General features: G+C 49.7%; 1 long non-coding RNA gene across 1 annotated transcript in view; it reads right to left on the reverse strand.

Moving 5' to 3' along the window:
- Window positions 1-8,028: 8,028 nt before the first annotated feature.
- LOC146830351 (uncharacterized) overlaps window positions 8,029-16,937 on the reverse strand; it is a 110,055-nt gene continuing 101,146 nt past the window's right edge. The window contains exons 3-4 of the long non-coding RNA XR_014961150.1: window positions 16,299-16,486; window positions 8,029-8,157 (exon numbers count right to left, since the gene is read on the reverse strand). This is a non-coding gene — a long non-coding RNA (uncharacterized LOC146830351). The remainder of the gene's footprint in view (window positions 8,158-16,298; window positions 16,487-16,937) is intronic.

Below are 16,937 nucleotides of genomic sequence, written 5' to 3' on the forward strand. Positions count from 1 at the left end.
CTCCCTCCTGCAACAGAGGCATGCGGGGGTGATACACGAGCGGGAGCAGCGGGGAGTAAATCAAAGCCATTCCCGTCCGCTTCATGATGCACTCCCAAGCACGGCCCGTGCACTCCACAGTATCAGGGTTGCGGTCCCGTTGGGAGGTGCGACGCCACAATGCCCCATCCAGTGGCACGGGCTCAGCAAGCCAATGCTCCGTGGCCACATGCGCCGTGTATCGTGGTCCACCCGTCCAATAGTGCGCATAATGGGCCTGGGCGCACTGATAATACAGCTCAAAATTTGGCAGGTCTAAGCCACCCGCCGCATATGGGCGAGCCAGGTCATCCCATCTGATGCGGGCCTGCTTCCCTCCCCACACCAGCCGCAAAAGTTCAGTGCGCAGGGTTGCAAAAAACACCCTTCCCGGGTGATGGGGGATGTTAGTGAAATAGTAAAGCATTTTCGGAAGGATCACCATTTTTATCAGGGATATCCTGTCCGCAAGGGACAGCGGCAGGGCAATCCAGCGTGTTATAGTGTCTTTCAGCGCCTCGATTGCCCGCCCATAGTTGTCTCTCACAAGTTCCTCCCGGTACGCAGAAACCTGCACCCCGAGGTACCGTACGGTGGAGTCGCACCATTCCAACGGAAAGTCAGCATGGAAGCGCGAGACGGCAGACGTAAGTGGGAAAATCTGGGATTTAGCCCAGTTAATATGAATACCCGAAAGCTCTCCGAATCGCACAAACTCCCGCAGCAGCGGATTTAAGTTAGTCTGTGGGTCCTTTACATATAGAGTCATATCATCCAATGAGGATGGGACGCAAAGGGCAGCTGAGCGCCTTGTCCCGGTGATACTGCCGCACCCGCGCCGCCAAAGGTTCTATCGCCAACGCGAACAACAGAGGCGACAGCGGGCACCCCTGCCTAGTACCCCGGAAGAGTGAGATGGCAGGAGAGGTGTGACCATTTACCATTACTTTAGCTACTGGTGCGGTATACAGCAGCCGTATCAAGGCAGTAAAACCCACCGGGAACCCCATGTTGCGCAGGACCGCATGAAGATAATCCCATTCAATGGAGTCAAACGCCTTGGTGGCGTCCAAAAGAACAGCGGCCAGAGGGAGGTGCGGAGCCACCTGATGCATAATAGAGAAAAGAGTGCGCAAATGATGTGACTTCGCTCTCCCGGGGATAAATCCTGCCTGGTCTGGCAGCACCAGCTTGTCCATGAGGAGATTCAATCGATTCGCTACCATTTTAGTTAAGATTTTGATATCCACGTTGATTAACGATAGGGGCCTGTAGGAATCACACTTGTCAGGGGGCTTCCCGGGTTTCAACAGAGATATAATTAGGGCCTCCCTCATGGTAGCGCGCAACACCTGCGCCTCCAGCGCCTCAGAATAGACCGCTAGCAGCACCGGTGCGAGATGGTCCATATATATCTTATAGAAGTCCGCCGGCAGGCCGTCGGGCCCGGGCGCCTTCCCCGCCGGCAACTGGGCAATTGCCTCCCGAATCTCCTCCAGCGTAAATGGGGTAGCTAAAAACTCCCTTTGCCTCCCACTAAGATACCCCAAAGTTATGTCCCCAAAGAACGCAGCTAAATCCTGTGTATTCACCCCTTTAGACGAGTACAGTGATTCGTAGAATGCCGTGAAGGTATTCAGAATCTCCAAGCCATCCCTGTGTCTATCCCCTTGCGCATCTTCTATCTCAAGCACATAATTGGTGTACCGTGGTCGCCTGATGTCCTGAGCCAGAGCACGCCCCGGCCTGCCACCCTCGCCATAGCGTCTGGCAGTAGCATATTTCCCCCTAAACCGTGCCTCCCGTTCAGCAGTGGAAGAGTAGTCGGTAATGGTGTCCCGCAATTTAGCCCTTCCCTCGCCCGATTCCTCGTGCCAGAGGTTCCGCTCCAGAACTTTTACCTGTCCCTCAAGCAAGTGAAGGCGCCGACGCATGTCCCTCAACACCCCAAAGCTTTTTGCCATACAGGTGCCCCGGATTGTGACCTTAAAGGCCTCCCAGAGTGTGCCCACCTGCGCCACCGACCCCTTGTTGCGGTCTAGGAAATCCACTATCTCCTCCTCCAGTTCAGTTTTAAAGACCTCGTCCAAAAGCGCCCCGGGGACCAGTCGCCAGCTTCTAGGAATGGCAACAAGGTTAGGTATCTCCAGTGTGAGGCACACAGGCGAATGAACGAAAAGGGGCGTGCAAGGTGGTCCACCGCACAAACCCAGTGACACAACCCCCTGGACCCCAGCCAGTAATCCAGCCTCGACCAGGCCGCATGCACCGACGAGTAGTACATACCCTCTCTCCCTTCCGGGTGAGCGTATCGCCAGAGGTTGGTAAGTCCCTCGTGTGTAAGAAGCCCGGCTAGCGCCGCCTGGCTATGGGTGTAATGGTGCGCCAGTGTGCCGGATCTTTCCTTCCGGGGATCACACACAGTATTAAAATCTCCAGCCCATAGTACATGTGTGACCCCCACACCCGTGATCTGTCCCCAGAGTGAGTGCAGAAAATCGGGATCATCCACGTTAGGACCATAGCAATTCACCAGCACAACAGACTGCGTGCCCAGCGTGCCCCACAGCATGCAACTCCTCCCATCTCTACTCCGCTTCCGTCCCGCACATACAAACGGAGTGCCACATTTTATGAGGATCACTGTGCCCCTGGCATACGTGGAATAGGACGAGAACACTCGCTCCGAAGCCCATTTGCTCCCAAACGTAGGGTCAGCCCTAGGGTCCATGTGGGTTTCCTGGAGGAACACTACACTGACATGGTGCCTGTCCAGGTATGAGAGTATCTGACGCCGCTTGCGGGGGTCCCCTAGCCCTCTAACATTCCAGGTCAATAATTTGAATTTGGTCAGAGCAGGGTGTGCGTGCATACTGTTTTAAAAATACCCAAGGGATTACTGTCTAGGGGCCAAACTCCCAGTGCCATCCCCCCTCCAAGTGAATGGGTACCATGAATTTCGTGATTGCCAACATCCTTAGTTGCCTGAACAATTGCCAAGTTCCTCCCAACGCTCCACCCTCCACCCAAAGAAACGAACATCCCAATTATGACGTCCCGTCCCACCCACAACAGCACCCCAACCGTGCCAGTATCAATACATCCCGCTCCAGCCCAACCCCCTGGTGACACCAACAGATGGGTCAAATGAAAAACAATAACATTGCCACCCTGTAGGGGACTGCCCATGATGGGGGCGCCTGTGGTCCCAGATAACCCTCCCTGCCCCCTCTCCCAGTATGGTGGCCAACTACCCCACAAGAAGGCAGGAGCTTGGAGAGGGAGTGTTGGGAGGGGACCTGGCTATACATCAAAGTTCACACATTTCCCTTATCTCATCCAGTGTGCAATAGGGGGAGTGCTTGGGGACAGTCCAAAGTGTGTAGGCAGAAGGAACATTCACTGATAACCTCCCCCGTAAGAGTGGAAGTCTGAGTCTATACATCTAGGAGTCCTCCATACCACCCCGAAACTTCCGCTCACCTCCAGCAACTATGCAACAGTCAATCCAGCAGCGGAGGCAGCGCCAAAGTATGGGCCAGTAGGTGCTCACTCCTCCCCCCGCGCCCCGAGGGCAAGCAAGGGGGGACGCACTCCCTCTTCATCCACGGCCCGGCCAGGCGAGCGACGCCGCGGAGTCTTTAGAAATTCCTCCGCCTGCTGGGGGGTCAAGCACAGAGTCGTGCGACCCTGGTGTCTAAGGCGCAGCTTCGCCGGATACAGCAGGGCATACTCGACTCCAGCTGTGCGCAGTTTTTGGTTTCACGGCCACAAACTTATGCCTCGCCTCCTGCACAGCCATGGTGAAGTCTGGGAAGATGGAGAACGCAGTACCCTCAAACTGCAAATTTTGCTGTTCCCTCGCCTTCCTCAAGGCCACGTCCCTGTCCCTGTAGTTAAGTATATGGGCCACAATAGGCCGAGGCTGCCCGCCCGGCGGTGGCCGAGGACCAAGCGATCTATGGGACCGCTCAACAATCAGATGGGACGAGAATGCCTCAGCTCCAAACGTCGTCAGGAGGAGCTTCTCCACATAATCCTCCATCCGACCAGTATTGGCACTCTCCGGAATCCCAGTGAGGCGTATGTTGTTCCGGCGACTGCGGGCCTCCAAATCCTCGTTCTTTGCCGCTATCACCCTCAGGAGACGGTCCATCTGCGTTAACTGCTTGTCCATGGTACCTGTGCGATCTTCGTTGTCCGAAATGCGCTGCTTCATTTCCTTCAATTGTTCGTCATGCTTTTCCACCTTTAACACGAGGAAGTCAAGCCTGTTGTTCATAGTATCCATCTTCCCCGACAGCCCATTCATACTCTGTTGCAGCAGTTTAAGCATCTCCTTGACCTCGTTTTCCGGGCTCTCCGACGGGCCGGGCGTCGGCTCACGCTCAAGCCCGGGGGGCTCCTCCGACACTGAACGAGTGCCCACCTTCTTAGCTTCGAAGTGAAGCCGCTGCTGCCGGCCATCCGTCTTCCCCATCGCGGCGGGCGAGCCCAGGCCAGTCAGGGCCCCCTTTATGGCGGGGTGTCAGCGCTTTATAAGCTGTCCGTCTCACTCCAATACTATGCCCTGCAGATGTGGACGCCGGACCCCGGGCGCCCCGGGGCCGAACAGCACAACAGAGGTCCCCCTCCACAAGCACCACAGGACCCACGATAGCGCACTGCGTCCAATCAGGGGGGGGACAGGGGCAGCCCTCCGCCACAGGCCAGCGACCCCGGGGGCGACCTCCGCAGCCAGCCCCACCTCGGCCCCGTGATCCGTCTCGGGTAAATTGTAGGGTCAATGTCAGCCTCTTCGTTTCTTCCCGCGTCTTACAAGCAACCCAGGTCTACCATACAGCGGAGGGGGAGACAACAGGAGAGCACACAGAGGCCGCAGGGGAAACTCACAGAGTGCGGCAGCGCTGCAAGTTATACTTCAAGGCTCCCAGTAAGGCGAGGCAGCAGATCATCCCTCGCACAAGTGAGCACACATACCCCGCTGCGGTGTCCCAGAGCGCGCCACAAGCAGCAGACGGCTCACCGGAGCGTAGGGGCGCCAACAGCCACCCAAAGGATGAGAAGGCTCCAAGGCCAAACGGTAGGCTTCGCAGCAAGGATGTCCAGCTAGCTCCAGCGCCACAGGAGACAGAGGGGGCACACACAGCGGCAGGCGAGAATCAGCCCCCGTAGCGAGCCTGTTCCCAGCGGTTCTCTGCCGTCGCGGGCAGCACGGAGCCCCTACAGCATCTCCCCCAGCGTCCACGGGAGTCCCCCTGACCGCCGAGGAAGAGCGGCCCACGGGAAGCGCTCCAGCTGCGCCTCAGTGCTCCAGACGCAGGAGGGCAGAGTCTTGAATCACGCCTCCGGGGCTGTACCACACAAATCAATGCCCTCAGGCTCCCAGGAGCAGCGCACAGCCAGCCGCCCGTCGGTCAATATCTGAGCGGCCCCGCGCTACAGGATACAAACGACCCTCCGGTATCCCGTGGCCTAGCCCCTCATGGCCGCACCGGACTGGCGCAGATGCAGCGCCCGCCTCACCGCTCCAGGGCAGATCGCAGTCCCACTCCGCACAGAGCGTCCGAGGTCACCGCGCCTCCGCCCTTCCTTCAATCGGGCCGAAACTTGGACCGAGGGTGGCGGCAATCACCCTCTACACAGGCTCATCTTCATGACGCACGGGAAACGTGCGAAAGGCAAATAAATGCAGGATATTCGGGCCAGGCTACCAGAGCCTCACAGCGGTGCGGCCATCTTGGTCTGGCGCCACCTAGCGCCCCCGGGTCGCGTACTTGATTTCAATGGGAGCTTGTGAAGAAGTGCTGCTGCCGTGAAGATGCGAAGTGTCCGAAAAGATCCAAGCCTGGATCGAAGATGAGAAGAACCTGAAAGCAGAGGGGACATAGTCTGGGTCACTTGCCAGTGACCAGGAAGGCAATAAGCAGATGCCCACCGATGTTGGGTGATTTCAGGTGAAGGAGGTGAAGCTTGACTCTTCAGCCACGAAGACCAGGAGGCTTCAAGGACAACCAGGAGCTGGATTTGAGCTGTCCCACAAAGGATGTCGAGTGCTGCAGTGTTTGTGCCCGGATTCAACAAAACAAACCTTTGCAACAGCAACCCACACAGAAACAAGAGAGATGCTTCGGTGCAGACCAGCAAGGTCTGTGGGACTCACCACTTGGAAGGGAGTCAGGCCACGTCTGGAGCAACCAGGAAAGCCCAAGGAAATGCAAAATGCAAAACCCTGTCTCCAGGCACTTAAAGTACTCCAAGGCACTGGTGTTACAAAATGAAAGTTGCACAATGTATCTATTGCTAACCTACATGCCCGTGTGATTTTCTTCATCAGAAAAAGAACAGACAATAGTTTACTGCTGGTGGATAGGCCTTGGCTGGGCCACAGGGCTATCTTGGGAGGGTGTGACTCACCCTTTAGAACCAGGCCTGCTCACACCGGGAAATTTTCTATCATGGTACAGTGACCTCCCCAGTTCTTTATGTTATTGGGTTGGTTTCTGTACCAAATAGTTGTGGTAGCAGCTGCCACTGCTATCACTTACAGTAAAGCTGCTAGTGTAGTACAGGGATTGTTGCAAATTACGGCCTCGGATTGGCTGAGCATTGAAAACACTAGTGACAGCTGCAATGACGACTGTGCGAGCAAACTTGGGTGTGCCCTTGCCCTTGTAATGCAACCCAACCCTGCAACAACAATCCTGCACCCCAGAGAGAGCTGTATGTATCGCACAGATAGAGGCCACCAGGAGAGCATGGTTAAGAAGCTGCACAATGCTTCCTAATCCCAAACAGGCTTCACCGAGTCAGATGTGCCCTCAGCAAATAGAAATCTGGCCCCCGGTCACCAGTGGGATCCATCAGTCGTACTCAAGCGCTGCATCAAGGGTACATGCATTTGAGGTTGTGCACGTCCACACACCACCTGTGGCATTCTCAGTAGTGTCCCTCTACCATTGTAGTGATATGGCCTGCTGGCAAACAAAACAGCTGCCACAGCCGCCATCTCCACATTTGTGGCCATGCTTGGCCATGCGTGCGTCAGGGGACCGTGTCTAGCAGCATGCATGCTCTCCACCTCAAGCACTGTTCCAAAACATCACACAACATGGCTGTTGTAGTTGATCTAGGGTCTGAGTCATGAAGTAATTATGCTGTTTAATGTGGAACCTCTGGATGGTTGCAACATGTTTTGGGGAATTTCAGGGAGTTCAGTTGCAGCTTGCTGCCAGATGTGGCTCCTCCATTGGAGCTGAGAATCGTTGCCCTACTTAAAATACCCCCAAAACCCCATGAAAAATAAAATGGTGATTTATTACCATTTATTTTTCATCCCGTTCCGAGCGAAGCATCAGGATGGGGGAGGGTCACTGCTGAGTGACAGACGCTGGGAGGAGGGTGGGCTATCTATGCACTTTTGTTTAAAGTGTGCATGTCTTTTTTTCCGGCTGTTTTGAGACAGCCAGCCACAAATGTGCACTTTAAACATCTCTAACTCAGCTGTCATAAGACAGCTGGGTTAAAATCAGTGCAGGCCTCCACGGCGCTGTGGGGCGCGGAGTGGGGTCGCTCCCCCAAATCAGGGTGCTGATTTCACAGCCTGAGAGCAGCACCCTGATTGGTCAATGGAGTTTCAGGCTCCAGCTTCCAGGTCCTGTGGAGGACCGGACCGTTGGATGTTGCGTTCACCTAATATGCTTTTTTTATTTCTTTAAGTTTTGCATGCATGTGCCCCCTACCACATAGATGCCAGCTGCTACTGCTGGCTGCCTTGCGGTGTGGTGGGTAGTTTCTGTACTATACAATTTGCCAAATGAAGGAGGGTATAGGACTTGCTTCAAGTCTAGAGTGTATTTAGCAGTCATCCTAATAGCGATTTGGGGTCCTCTCCTAAATCTTGATTATGTAACATGCATCAAATGTGCTGCAATGACTGTGCATTAACGTGAAAAACACAAGTAAGAGTGAAATAAACATTTTGTTAACATATTCCAAAGTTGTTCATTATCTATATGCATCTTTATTTATTGCATTTGGAAGTACACTCTTTTCTTGCAGGGTCTGTCAGGGTACACTTCAGACATCTGTTGTCATCAATTACGTGGTGCGGGTGAATCACTACTCTCAAGCTTTAACCTAAAGAGAAATGAGACAATTACATTTTAGTATAATTGAGATAATTACTATTTAATCTGTACAATTTCAAAGGAATATGCATTATTAAGATAGCCAGGCATACAGTATTAACACCTCAACTGTCTACTAATCCAATTCCAGAACAATTTTTTAAAATTACGCGTAAACACATCTGCAAAAGAATCTCAAAAGGCAGGCTCGAGGGTGCCCCAGGCCCAAACGGGATCCCGCCCATATTATACAAACAAGACCCAGAATATTGGGCATCCATAATAAAACCAACCTTTGAATCAATCTTGCGAACTTCTACGATACCATCTTCATGGAGGGGTTCGATCATTTCCCTCATCCATAAAAACGGCAACCGGGACAACCCAAAAAATTATAGGTTGGTAGCTCTGCTTGATAACAAAGCAAAATACTACGCAGGACTGCTCCTACAAGAACTAACAACTTGGGCGGCGGAAACATATGCAATCCCGTTAAATCAAACAGGCTTTTGCAAGAACATGGGCACTACCACGAACATCATGACCCTTTCATTAGTGATAGATGCTGCACTCGCCAAAAAACAGCCCCTATATCTATGTTTTATTGATTATAGCGCCGCATTTGATCACATAAATAGGAACATACAGTGGCAAAAATTGGAAAAAAAGAACATTCCATCACTACTCCTAAAACAGCTAGTCCTCCTGCATAGTAATACCTGGGTGCAAGTCAAACTGGGCAAAGGAGACCACTTATCAAAAAGGATCCCAACAACCATCGGATTAAAGCAAGGCTGCGTACTTGCCCCATTACTTTTTAATCTTTTTATGGCAGAGCTTTCAACTACCCTAAACGAAAATAACTCGCATGCACCAAAAATAGGTGGGCTCCAGCTATCTAATTTACTTTACGCAGACGACCTGGTACTAATAAGTCAGACACCGGTGGGTTTACAGCGCTTGCTCGACTCAACAACTCAGTACTCTGAGGGTAATAAACTGGCGCAAAAAAAAGAAACAACCGCAAGGGTATCTGGCGTCACGGAAACTGGAGGCAGTTCAAATCATGATTGACGATAAAGGGAAGTACACAGCGCAAACTGAGGCCATAAAAAAAAGGGGATTAATGATCGCTGTGGCGCTAAGGAACCTTAAGAATAACATCGCTGGTCCAAACCTCCTTCCCTTAATTAGAGAGATCCAGGCAAAACTTTTACCGTCGATAACTTACGGAAGCGAAGCCATGAGAGGGAGAGATGCTGATATACTGGACCACACAATAACAAAAGCAATTCGAATGATCTTTGGGCTACCAAGGTACACATCCCCCGCACAATTGAGGCTGGAGTTTGGGTTTCAAAGGCAAGAGCTTGCCTGTTGAGGGGCATTTATTAAAAGCTGGTTTAAAATCAAAAGGGGTCCGTCTGACTCACTAAACATGCACCTGTGGAAAGAACTGAAGAACAAGGGGAGATGCCCAGCCTGAAACTATCTGGACAAATCACTCAGCCAACTGGGACTGCAGGAACTCTGGGAGCTACCAACATCGACTGCTAGTTTAAAAAAAATTGTAAATAAAGTGATAAAAAAAGAGTCACTTATACTGGATAAAGCTGCCTTGTCAGAGCGCTCCCACGGCTGGTTCACCCTACAGACCTACAACATGGCCTCACCTCAAGCATACCTCCTCACTAGCTTTTCAAGATTTTGCAAACCTAATGTTACTTTTGGGCTTTCCTGTTACTGTGATTTTCTCATTTTATTGTGTTTTAACAACAATTAATTTTAAGTATAAGGGAAAAAAAAAATGTAATGTATGATTGTAAAGGTTTTAATTAATTGCACAATAAACTGAAACTGAAACATTGCCCAAACATTGCCCATAACCCTCCTGACGTATTCCGATGTATGTCACAAAATATTGACCATCTTTGACTACAACTCTGTCCTTTTGTAAACAGAGAACTATTCATTTGTAATTACTTACATTCCCTTACAAATGGCCTTTAGGAGCCATTTTGTTGCCTGATTTTAAATGCAAGGCTTCAAGGATGGGCAAAATGATTTACAAGATTTTCAACATTAAAGGGCCGATTCCGATCCGGGTCGGAAAGCACTCCGACCGAGTCGGATCCAGAGTATTCTCCGACCGAGCCGGACCCCTACAGTCCGACCGAGCGAGTACCATGCGCACGTTTGCTGTTGGACTCGGTTCGGTCAGACTCCCATAGAAGTCAATGGGAGCCAGTTGTACGACGCGTACATTGACTGAATGGGTACATCTCGAACAAGTGCACCCCCAACAGTGGGTACGCATCGGTGCCTTCCGCGCCGTACATGCCTGTGTGGGGGAGTCCCATGTGTCTCCCCCTGTGTGCGAGTCGTATGGCTGCAGGTGTCGGAGGGGGGGTTCTGACGCGGACCCCCAAAGTCCGACTCCGGGAGCTTTTGCGAGCCGGACACTGCGGCTCGCACAGGCTGTCCGACGCGTGCATCGTACTGGCTCGGTCGTGAATCACATCCATTGTACGCCACGGTTAGCTTACGACCGAGACATACGGAGCGGTTCGGACCCGAAAACGACTCGGTCGGTGAATTTCATGTAGCTCGCATCGTACTGGCTCGCTCGTACAGCTGTACGAGTCGGGCGGAAAACACGCGTATGCCTCGTAGTTTTTCCGGCCGGATCGCGTTCGGTGTCCTTCCGACCCGGATCGGAATCGACCCCGTAGTCTCAATTTACTAATGCTTTGCACTGAGTTTCTGTTACTTTTGTAACACAAATCCAGCCCAAAGTGCTTTTCTAGGATTTACTATCCAACACGAATCAGGATTTGTACTACATAGATTCCCAAAGTGATGCAATCTTGCACTATGTACTTCTTTGCATTTTTTTGGCAAAGGGCATTCTTTGGACAGTTTTTGGGTGTTTCAATCGAATGGAAGTTTCCAGTCAATGACCCAAGGGTTGTACTGCAAATCTCTTTCTGGAAACATTTATAGACAGAGATTTGCAACAAAATCCTACAACCCCTTAAGGCAGCCGTACAGATTTTACTAATTTGCATACATGCTGCATTATGCAACACACATACGAAGCAGGAGAAGTGTTAAAGTATAGTTTTTTTACTGGAAGGGCCCCCTTCCAGTATAAAAGCTATTTGTTACACAACACGCACAACCGTTGTGAGAAATTGGGTTGTTGGTTGACTGGGGTGTGAGCCCTGATCAAGCAGCAATCACAATCCTTGTAAGGGTAAGGTTCAAACAAGCGACAAATTAAACTGTGATCAACCTCCTGATAGCAGGGCAAGGAGCATTTAGGCTTAACTTAGGGGCAATGTGCAAAGTATTCGTTACCCACTAGCGCTGTGCGTACAGAGGGACACTACCCAGGATGGGATAGTGCAACAATTACTGTCATTTACCGACCTTGGTTTAGAGGTCGCTCCTCTCTCAGCACGCCATTACCTGTTCAAGAATCATCTACATTTGGATACAAAAACGGTGTGCGTGATATTCCAACTTCCAAAGTATTTGTGCAACACTTCAAACAGTAAAAACATCACACAAAAAGGAACCCACACTAAGTTAGAAAGTGAGAGTAAAAAATTAAAAAATGAAACAAGACCAACACAATCAGTAGGACCAGAGTCATGAATTAAAAAATAAGATTGCCTAAAAGCATAAAGTTCCAACCGCAGCTATCTAGTCAAACTAGATCAGGTCAAAGTCAAAGGTTCAGTGCAACCGTGATGAAGCGCAGGTTGGATACAGTCCCAGATTAGTACAGTTGAAGTTTTATTATCTCAAGTTGTATGCCAAATGTCCCATTCGTGTTGGAGAGTATAATTAGGAGCAAGGAGAGCATCGTGGGTGATCGTCAGCATGACGGGAAGTGCAGACCAGGCATTGCATACATGCTTGTGGGCGAGAGGTTCTCAGTGGTGATCTCATTCTTGCAGTCAATGCTGTGCTGCAAAGAGAATTACTGGCGGTAGCTTATGCTGATTTTAGGTGAAAGAGACACAGTCTCAGTGCATACTGACTCATCAATGGTGGCAAAGAACCCAAAGCTTTATTTAAGCTTGTTGAGCCACAACAAGGGTTCAGAATCTGAGGATCACAATTTGGGTGGTTATGAGCTGTTTAGAGAACCTTATGTGTCCCCGAGGCTTGGCTTAGGAGGCCCACAGTCTAGTCCTTGGAGTCACTCTGGGGTCCTTGGTCAACATAAAGTTGCAGGTTCAGTTCTCCTTCTCCACGCAAGAGGGCAGCAGGGCAGGACAGCAGTTCCCTTAGCCCAGCAGTCCAGTGGAGTGGCAGTCCTTGTAGAAGCACAGCAGTCCTTCTTCCTTGCAGAGTATCCACTGATCCAGAAGTGTACTGAAGAGTTGGTATCAGTGGTCCGAGTTTTATACCCTGGTACCCAGGCTCTGGAAGGAGATTCTAGACAGTGTCTTTGAAGTGCATGGATTTTCCTGCCTTCCCTGAGCTGACTCCAATCTGGCTGAAGTGACAATGGCGGGTCATTAGGCCATAAGTGTCAAGGCAGAGCACATTCTATTAAGTTTTAAGTTGGGCTGTGCTCAGCTCAGCCCCCGCCATCCAGCCAGCAGCTGGCCCTTCGAGGCACACCTAATCCTTCTATTGTTTGATTGTCTGGGAGAAATTCACAAAGTCTATCTGTCAGCTCCACTTAGACATATGACCCACAACAGGCCACAGGCACAAAAGGGTTAAGAGCAGGAACATGCCAATATTCTAAATGCAAAAGGAACAGATGATGGACAGAATGCTGAAAAAATCTGAAATGATCCCCCAGTTACAGATCTGGGTTAAATCCATCGCTTTTTTGCACACCATACCATTCCAGTATAGACCCAGCCATATGCAAATCAGTCTTGGCCTGCTTCCGATGGGAATTGTTAATCCTGTACTGCCAGGCCAGGCCCTTTCTGGACCAGAAACAAGCATCATGGGACCGGTTTCAGGGTATCAACCCTCATCAGTCAGGTAGCTTGAATTTGGTGGCGAAGTGAACACAGGACCCACTTCTGGGCATACACTTCCCACTTAGGGCAACAAATGCAAAAAAAACAGATGACAGACGGAATGCTAAAAAACTCAAATATTCACCCCCAGTCAGAGATCTGGGTTAAATCTATTTTTTTTTTTTGCATGCTACTCCATTCCAGTTTAGGCCCGGTAATATGCAAATCAGTCTTGACCAGCTCCCCATGGGAACCATCCAGCTTGAACTGCCAGGCCAGGTCCTCCTTCAGGCTGAACCAAACATCCTGGAAACTGTTTTGGGGTATCACCCCTCATCAGCCACACTAGCTGGAATCTGGTTGAGTAGCGAGCACGGACCCACATCTGGTCATACCCTACCCACTTAGGGCAGCACATGCAAAAAGAACAGATGAATGACGGAATTTTGAAAAAATGAAACATTCACCCCTAGTCACAGTTCTAGGCTTATTCCATCATCTTTTTTAGCATGCCATTCTATTTTAGGCCCAGCCATATTGAAATCCGTCTTGCCCCTGCTCCTCATGGGAACAGTTCAGCCTGAACTGCCAGGCTAGGTCCTGCCTGGACCAGAAACGAGCATCCTGAGACCAGGTTAGGTGTATCAACCCTCATCAGCCACGCTAGCTTGAATCTGATGGAACATAGAGAATGGAACCCAGGTTTTAGCATATGCTTCTCACTTAGGGCAACAACTGCAAAAAGAACTGATGACGGATCCATTCCAGTTTAGGCCCAGCCATATGCAAATCGGTCTTGGCCATGATCCCTATGGAAACAGTCCAGCCCGAACTGCTAGGCCAGGTCCTCCCTGGACCAGAAACAAGCATCCTGATATCAGTTTCGGGGTACCACCATTCATCTGCCAGGATAGCTTGAATCTGGCGGCGTAGGGAGTACGGTACCCACATCTGCACAAACCCTTCCCAGTTAGGGCAACACATGCAAAAAGAACAGATGATAAACATAATGCTGAAAAAATCAAGCATTCACTCCCAGTAACAGATCCGGGCGACATCCATCAGTTTGTTGCACGCCATGCCACTCCAGTTTAGGCCTAGCTATATGCAAATCAGTCTTGACCCTGCTCCAATGCGGACAGTCCAGCCTAAACAGATAAACCACGTCCTCCCTGGACGACCAGAAGTAAGCATCTTGAGACCAGTTTCGTCGTATCACCCCTAATCAGCCAAGCTAGCATTAATCTGGTGGCGTAGAAAGCATGGAACCCATGTTTGAGCATACCGTTCCCACTTAGGGCAACAAATGCAAAAAGAACAGATGATGGATAGGATGCTGAAAAAATAAAACATTCAACCCCAGTCACAGATCTGAGTTAAATCCATAGTATTTTTGCATGCCACACCATTCCAGTTAGTTTAAGCCCAGGCATATGCAAATCAGTCTTGATCCTGCTTGCGGTGGGAGCAGTCCAGCCTGAAGTGCCAGACTAGGTCCTCCCTGGAGCAGAAACAAGCATTTTGGGACTGGTTTTGGGGTATCACCACTCATCAGCCAGGCTAGCTTGAATCTGGTGGCGTAGGGAGCAAGAGACCCATGTCTGGGCATACCCTTTCCACTTGGGGCAACAAATGTAAAAAAAACAGATGCTGGATGAAATGCTGAAATAATCAAACATCCACCCCCAGTCACAGATCTGGCTTAAATCCATCTTTTTTTTCACACCATTCCAGTTAAAACCCAGCCATGTGCAAATCAGTCTTGACTCTGCTCCCTATTGGAACAGTCCAGTCCTAATTGCTTTACCGGGTCCTCCCTGGACCAGAAACAGGCTTCATCTGACCGATTTCTGGTATCACCTCTCATCAGCCAGGCTAGCTTGAATCTAGTGGCGTCGCAAGCATGGAACCCACGTCTGGGCATACCCTTTACACTTGGGGCAAAAAATGCAAAAAGAACAGATGATGGATGGAATGATGAAAAAATCAAACATTCACCCCCAGTCACAGATCTGGATTAAATCCATTGTTTTTTTGCACGCTACGCCATTCTTGTTTAGACCCAGCAATATGCAAATCAGTCTTGATTGTGTTCCCCGTGGGAACAGTCCAGCCCAAATTACCAGGCCAGGTCCTCCCTGGACCAGAAACAATCATCCTGGGATCATTACTGGGTATCACCTCTCATTAGCCAGGCTATCTTGACTCTAGTGGTGTAGCGAGCATGAGAGTCACATCTGGGCATACCCTTCCCACGTAGGGTAACATATGCAAAATGAACAGGTGATGGATGGAATTCTGAAAAAAACTAACATTCACCCCCAGTCACAGATCTGGGTGAAATCCATCATTTTTTTTACCTTCACACCATTCCAGTTTAGACTGGGATGGGTGGAATTTGCGTAGTCGCACTATGCAAAGCTCCGCAAAACGGTAAAAAATCTCCGCAAGCATGCAAAAATTCCACGAACACGTGGAATTGCTTGTTCGCGATGCTTTTTTCCTGTTCACGAACACTGTTTGCGTGCTCGGGAGGAAATATCTAGCAAACATGCATTTTGAAAGCACACACAAGCAAAAAATTCTGCGAAGCCGCGGATCGCGGAATTTTTGGCAATTTCGCGTTCTCTGCGGAACGCGAAATTACCCAAATTCCGTGAGTGGAATGGAATTTACCGCCCATCCCTAATTTTGACACAGCCATATGCCTATCAATCTTGACCGTCTCTCCATGGTAACAGTCTAGCCTGAACTGCCAAAATTGCAATGAAAGATTTAGCTTTACCGTTAAAAAGGGTTTGTCATTGCAGTTTCATAGACACGAAATTTGAAATTACAGCTTAATGGTATAACTAGGAATCCTCAATGCTATCCTGTGGCAAGGGTAGGCCTGACAATAGTGAAAAACAAATGTTGGGGTTTTTCACTACCAGGAACTTAAATGTACATGTGCATCCTTTTAGTTACACAGCACCCTGCACTATGGGTTATGGAGTTCCTAAGAAGTGTAGATTTTGCCACTTTTACCATGAATTGAGCCCTGTGTGTCCAGAGGAGACTCGCACGAAGGTGCAGGAATAGATTTACACATGATTTACCTTTGTGACTCGACCCCCAAAAGTACAGAGGAGAGAAGAGGCTGCAGCGCCATCCTTACCGCTTATGCTCAGTTTCGTGTGGGTACATAATGACAAGTCCTCCTTTTTTAGGCCATATTCTTCTTGTGCCCATTCATCCTTCCGGGTATCCTGTTGCATAACGGTTTTTCACAACACAAAGACACAACACCAGGGACAGTGGATCGTGCACAGGTAGACGAGCACTTCTTATTGACATCCATTAAACCTGTAAAATAAGCAAAAGGTTTTTGTGAGGAAACCCAGTAAAATAAAAAAAAGGTTTTTGTGATTAAAACCATTGTTCCACTGTCTCTGTTCCATAGCCTGATTTAGTAAGCGCTGCCACCTGTCTCTTAAATGTGCCTTCTCAAATGGTTTATTTCATTTTTTACTCACCGCTGTCACTTTTACTATTACTTTTACCACAATGCTGCTCATGTTTGTAACCTGTAGGGGGTAGATTTATTAAAAAATGAATCATCACAGAGTAGCAACCTAAGTTGCTATACTGAGTTGTGCTAGAGGAAAGGAGAAGTGTAGAGCGTTTTTGACTAAATATGGCCTTCTGCTGTTCTCTTACCGTGTGCAAAGGTGTGTGCATGGAATCTAGCATAGATCTAGTACAAGAAGTATACCCTTCCAGAACAGAATCCTTTGCCTAGACAAGAATAAATACA

Source organism: Triturus cristatus, chromosome 5_1 (assembly GCF_964204655.1).
Source record: "Triturus cristatus chromosome 5_1, aTriCri1.1, whole genome shotgun sequence".
Taxonomy (NCBI): Eukaryota; Metazoa; Chordata; class Amphibia; order Caudata; family Salamandridae; genus Triturus; species Triturus cristatus.